The sequence below is a fragment of the Lolium rigidum genome, chromosome 3 (genome assembly GCF_022539505.1).
Source record: "Lolium rigidum isolate FL_2022 chromosome 3, APGP_CSIRO_Lrig_0.1, whole genome shotgun sequence".
Classification (NCBI taxonomy): domain Eukaryota; kingdom Viridiplantae; phylum Streptophyta; class Magnoliopsida; order Poales; family Poaceae; genus Lolium; species Lolium rigidum.
Genome location: NC_061510.1, coordinates 379,569,730 through 379,576,134, shown reverse-complemented (window position 1 = coordinate 379,576,134; position 6,405 = coordinate 379,569,730).

Below are 6,405 nucleotides of genomic sequence, written 5' to 3'. Positions count from 1 at the left end.
TTTTGAGGAGTGGTGGAGGAGACCCAGATCTATAGTTCTACGAAGAGAGATTTCACCAATACTTGCTACTCCTTAGTGGATCTTGGTGTTAGGGTTCCTATGGTGGGATCTTGGAGAAAGTGCACCTATGGAGGCTAGCTTGGTGTTGTGCTAGCCCCATAGGTTGTTGGGAGCCTCCTTGTGGTGTGGAGCTCGCCCCAACCTTGTGAAGGAATCACCGCCTCGACCGGTGTCTTAGTGGAGAAGGGAGAGCCCCTTTGTGGAGCTCTCTTGAGGAAGAAGGTGAGGCCTTCCTTCGTGGTGTGGCCGCCTAGTCTCTTGTGTGAGGCTAGCACCTCCTCAACGCAGATGTACTCTCTTTTGTGAGAGGAACTGCGGGAAACAAACCTCGCCTCGTCTCCGCGCCATCCGGTTGTCCCGCTCCTTACTCTTACTATCTTACTTGTTCCTTTACTTGTTGCACTTGTCCTAGGATCATTGTAGGAACACCAACACCACTAAAGCAATCACCTTTACCTTCCGCACGCTAAAATTGAAAAAGACTAAAACTTGACGTAGCAACCATTCACCCCCCCCCCTCTTGTTCGCTACGATCCATTCACCTGACAAATATAAAACGTTCAATGGACTGCAAGATCTAGAGGATTGATTAGTCGATTACCTAGAGACAGTGAAGTTGATGGGCGGAACTAGGGCAATGGCCATGCAAAGCATTTAGGTCCACCTCAGCGAAGCCGCAAGATCCTGGATGAAGAAGCTACCGGAAGGATCCATCGACAGCTGGAAAAACTTTCGAGGACTTGTTCGTGAGGAATTTCTGTTCCACGTGCCAGAAACATGCGTCAATAGAGCAGTTAAGGAAAAGGGGAGGGGGCTTGTCCCTGGCCAACTGCTGCGGGCGCGGGCGAGTGGCTACCTCCCAGCCGCCAGAGAGAAAGAGATGGAGGGAGCCACGCCGAGATGCGGCCGTGGAGAGTTCGCCGTCGCCGACGGAGCGCCATCGTGCGGGGGAGGCACAAAAAGAGAGGGGCGAGGGGAAAACGCGTCTAGTGTTAGGGTTTTTTGGGGGTGGCCGTTTAGGCCCCCTCTTATACCGGCCGAAAGCCGTGCCCGACCATCACATTCAATCCGACGGCCAGGAGCGTGCGACGCTGGCTGGCCGCGTGGGCACTGCGGCTGGGCCGCGTTGGTAGGCCACGAGGGAGACGCGGGCTAGTCCGCGTTAGCAGGCCGCAACGTCGGTGGCGCATTCGGGCAGCGTGGGTGCCGCATAGGCTGCACATCGCGCAGCGCGTGGTGGGCCACGGATCGCGCTAGTACAATTTTCTCTGTTAATTTTTTATAGAGCACAGTTTTTCTGTTTTTTGAGCAATTTTCACACATTTTTTTCTATTCAATTTTGTCCAACGAGAATTTGTCTAGAAAATGAAAAAGTGACACAAATGCCTCTGAAAAGTTCAAAGTTAATAGTTTAAATTCAATATGATGAGCTATTCCACCCTACCATTGGGATTGTAGATTAAGGCGTTAAAAACCGCTATTCACATTCTAAACAAAGTACCAAGCAAATCGGGGCCCAAAACACCGTATGAGCTATGGAAAGGGAGAGTGCCTTCTCTAAATCACCTGAAAGTGTGGGGAATCCCTGTTGAGGCCAAAGTATTTAATCCAAATATCACAAAGTTAGATACCAAAACAGTCAGTTGCCATTTTATTGGCTATCCTGAAAAGTCAAAAGGTTATCATTTCTACTATCCAGAGCAATACACAAAGTTTGTGGAAACGAGACATGTTGTCTTCTTAGAGGACGAAATGATGAGGGGGAGCATGGTAGCTCGGAAAATTGATCTTGAGGAGAAGAGGCTGCATGCACCTAATCCGATGACTCAGGAGCCATTTTTTGCGCTACCATGTGCACCTGCACCGATAATCCCTACGATTGTGGTGCAAGCGCATGTTGTGACTCCACCCATGACAACGATGAGTGAAAATTCGAAACCTGTCCATCATGAGCCGAATGAACCATTTGTTTAGCAGGAAAGAGAGCAACAATAGCCACCTCCATAAGCTGAGCCACAAGTTGAGGAAAATAATGCTCCAGAGAATGAGGCCCCTAGAAGGTCTACAAGAGCTAGAAAATCAGCCATTTCGACTGATTACAAAGTTTACAACACAGAAACAGTTCATATGGAAGGTGATCCCATGTCATATGAAGAAGCCATGACAAGCCCAGATTCATCAAAGTGGGTGGAGGCCATGGAAAACGAAATGAGATCGATGAGTCCCAACAATATTTTGGACTTAGAGAATATTCCTTAAGGAGCCAAAACTGTGGGCTGCAAATGGGTCTACAAAATAAAATATGTTGCAATGAAAATGTAGAAAAGTGCAAAGCACGACTTGTGGCAAAAGTATTTACGCAAAGAGAAGGGATAGATTACAATCAGACATTTTCTCTAGTCTCATGTAAGGATTCCTTCAGAATCATAATGGCACTAGTTGCACATTTTTAGAGTTGCATCAAATGGATGTAAAGACTGCATTTCTAAACGGGGATTTAGAAGAAAATGTCTACATGAAACAACCCAAGGGTTTTATCATGGAGGGCAAGGAAGAAATGGGATGCCGCCTAAAGAAATCCATTTATGTATTAAAGTAAGCCTCCAGACAGTGGTATCTAAAGTTTAATGAGACAATTAAGAGATTTGGATTTATCGAAAATATTAAGGACAACTGCATTTCAACAAAGTTTAAAAGTGGCAAATATATTTTCCTAATCTTGTATGTGGATGATATTCTGCTTGCCAGCAGTGATGTTAGCCTACTGCAAGAAGCAAAGAAGTTCTTGTCCTCAAATTTTGATATGAAAGATCTTGGTGAAGCATCATATGTTTTAGGAATAGAAATTCACCGAGATAGGAAAAATGGAGTATTAGGACTATCGCAAAAGGATTATTTAGAAACGGTTCTAACTAAGTATAATATGCATAAGAGCAATGCCACACCTGCCCCTATAGTCAAGGGCGGCAGTTTTGGGAAATTTCGAAGTCCCCAAAATCAGTATGAGCTCGATCAAATCAAAGCGGTTCCATATGCTTCGGCCATTGGAAGCCTACACTATGCACAAGTGTGCACACGCCCCGACTTAGCTTTTATCACCGGAATTTTTGGTAGATATCAAGAAAATCCAGGTTTTGAACACTAAAAAATGGTAAAGAAGGCATTGCGTTATGTAAAAGGCACAAGGAACTACATGCTAACATATAGAAGATCTGATTCCCTAGAAATAAGAGGGTATTCAGATGCAGATTTTGTGGGATTCAAAGTTGATAGAAGATCCACATCTGGATAGTATTCACTCTCGTAGGGGGGAGCTATTTCGTGGAGAAGCTCCAAACAGACAATAGTTGCATCACGATGTATGCATAATTTATAGCATATTATGAAGCCACGGGGCAGGCATTATGGTTAAAGAAATTTATACCCGACTTGAAAGTGGTAGATTGTATTGAAAAACTACTAAAGATGTACTGCGACAATGAGCCTGCAATAATTTATGCTCACAACAACAAGTCGGATAATGCTACGAAACCGATTAAGGTTAAGTATTATGTTGTGAAACACAAGGTCCAGGATCAAACTATAAGTCTCGAGCATATACGGACAAAATATATGCTTGCGGATTCGCTAACGAAAGGCTTACCACCCAGCGTATTCAAGGAACACGTAGCCGGCATGGGTTTGGATCATAAGAGGCCCAAAAAAGTAAAGAATTTGTTTCAAAAACAGAGAAGTGTATTGTGGCTGTCTGATTCTATCAGCAATAGAGCTATGACGATGAAACATGCCCTATGGACTGATCCAAATGAAACGAATAAAATGAAAGTATAAAGTTAAAAGTAAAGTTGAGATCAAGGGGGAGGGAATGTTAGATTGCTCTCTCTATCGAGTGGGCCCAACGGCCCACCGGGCCCCTTTGACCTACGCCCTGATAAGGGGCGCCCAACCCGTTATGGTTGGTGGGCCCCTGTCGCCAGCGCTACAAAGAGAGGTGGGGGCCGGCGGCTCGCAGTACGAGGTTCACCACGTTTGCCGTACACCCCATCGACATACCAATCCGATCTAGGGTTAGCGATGTGCCGACGGGAAGCTACACCGCCGTCTCCGCTCACCCACGCCCCCATCACCATGTTGACGTCGGGAGGCTCGTCTGCCTCCAAGGAAGAAGGTAAACCCCGCATCTTGTTCATCCTGGCACGGAGATTATCCTAGCAGATCTCTACGTTTAACAATTTCAACATCCGTTCAGAAAGAAAACCGTATGTGACACCTTATAATGGCCTGCCAACACTTGGATTACTTAGAGCATCTCCACCGAACGACCCAATATCAACATTAATAGCTGTTTTAGGGTTTGGTGATGTTTTTTGGCCACAGCGACGCGTCCAATAATGTGTTGGCACCATTTGGAGCCTAATAGAAGCGTCGGCTACCTGATGCTAGCCCCTTAGGACGGGGCGCTGAACGGGTGCGCCACATCAGATGGAAGCCCTCGGCCCCACTTGGCAACCGTTGAATGAGCGGTCAGTGTTTTAAATGACCAGTCGTCCGGCGGACGCGTCGGCTAGGTGGTCAAACACACGTCGTTGATCTACTACGGTTCAACTTTCGAGGGCACCGGAGATTAATGGCGTGACTAGCCCACTCACCTATCTTCTATCGTTGAACTCTTATAAACCGGCTCCCTTGCCAAAAACAAGTTGCCGCACCTCAGAAAACCTTCGCCGATCACCGCTGAGCTATGGGCCGCAACAATCACGAAACCAGGGAGTGATCCGAAGGTAGCGGTGGTGCGGCTCGCCCGCGAACATCAATATTGATGAGCCCATCGTCTTCGTCGAGTCACACCTCCTCGTTCCGTCGGATTGGCGCCTCCCTCTCGGGTGGACGGTGAACGCAGAGGGCTACGCCATTCCATCCCTCCATGAGTGGAACGTCGACCTCATGCCCGACATCTGCCGAAGGCGGGCCGCTCTGCAATTGTGGGAGCACGACAATTCCACCTGGACCGAGCACAACACAATGTGGCACCCAGTCTTCGAGGCTGAGCACGACGCCGAGCTCACGTAAATGTACGCCCCTACGGTGGGCTGCACAACCGCGTCGGCAGCCACACCTTCCAGGCTTGGAAGGACTTCGATGCCACCCTAGCCTCGCACGGCTATGAGCCACCGACGAGGTGGACTCGGCGGCGGCTACCCCCACCGTACGAGCCACAAAGATGGTTGTGTCCGCCTCCTCGTCACACTCCTCCACCAACGTCTAGGTTTGCGCCGTCACCCCCTAAGTCCACCTCGCTCACGCGCTGCTTGGGCAGCATCGCCTTCAGGCCTCCTGGGATGACGCACATCCATAGGGACATCTCTCCTTCTGGTGCCGCCATTCCCCGCACCTACACACCCCCGAGAAGGAGCTAAAGCTGGTGCCATAGACGGCGCTGAAGTGGGAGCAGGAATACCTCCCCACGTAGGTGCAGCTGCGGGATCCCAACGACCAGGAAGACTCACCGGGGCTGACCAAGGCGCTCCTCTAGTCGGCGGACATGGCGCCCATCGACCCCGAGTAAGCCAACCGGTGGTATACCAGCGAGAGCGGCGCCGTCACCCACCTCGTCAATGATGACGACAACGACTTCTCCTTGTTGTTCTCCGACGACGACGCCGATGACCACCGCCAGGAAGATGCGGCCGGCGAGGCGGACAACATCGACTTCGACTTCACCCCCTTCTAGATTGGCGACACCCATAGATTTAGGTTTATTTTAGTTAAGTTTAGTTTAATTTCATTTAAAAAATTATAATATATCTAAATTTGAAATAAATTTCCTAGTTTATTAATATTTTTATTCAATTGTATTTGTGGGGTTTCTTACCAGGGTCCTCAGCATGTCCAACCTCTCCCTAAAATAGGGAGCAGGTGCAGATGCGCCCCATAAAACACGGTAAATACTAACTATCGCAGGCCGATGGGATGTAGTTAATCGGACCCATGGGACGCCGTCCATCTTGCCTCTATCAAACGGTCCACACTGGATTTGTTTCTAATGATTACCCCGTTAACTACGCACGTCACCATCTGACCATCTGTATTTTCAATTACCTGTCTCGCCTCGTCCAGATCGGCTCCCCAAATTGATCCGCCGCACGACAGGCTTGCCGGCCGCCGCGCAACACTGCTATCCCAGGCCGTCGCATGACCATGCTGCCACGCCGCCGGCGCTTCAGCTCTTCCAATCGCACTGCACCCAAACACTGTCGTCGTACCTGCCAGCGGGACGCTGTTGAAGATGCTTTTATGAAGGGCTAATTAGCACTTGGTGCCACCCTAGCACTAACCAAGCCCTTG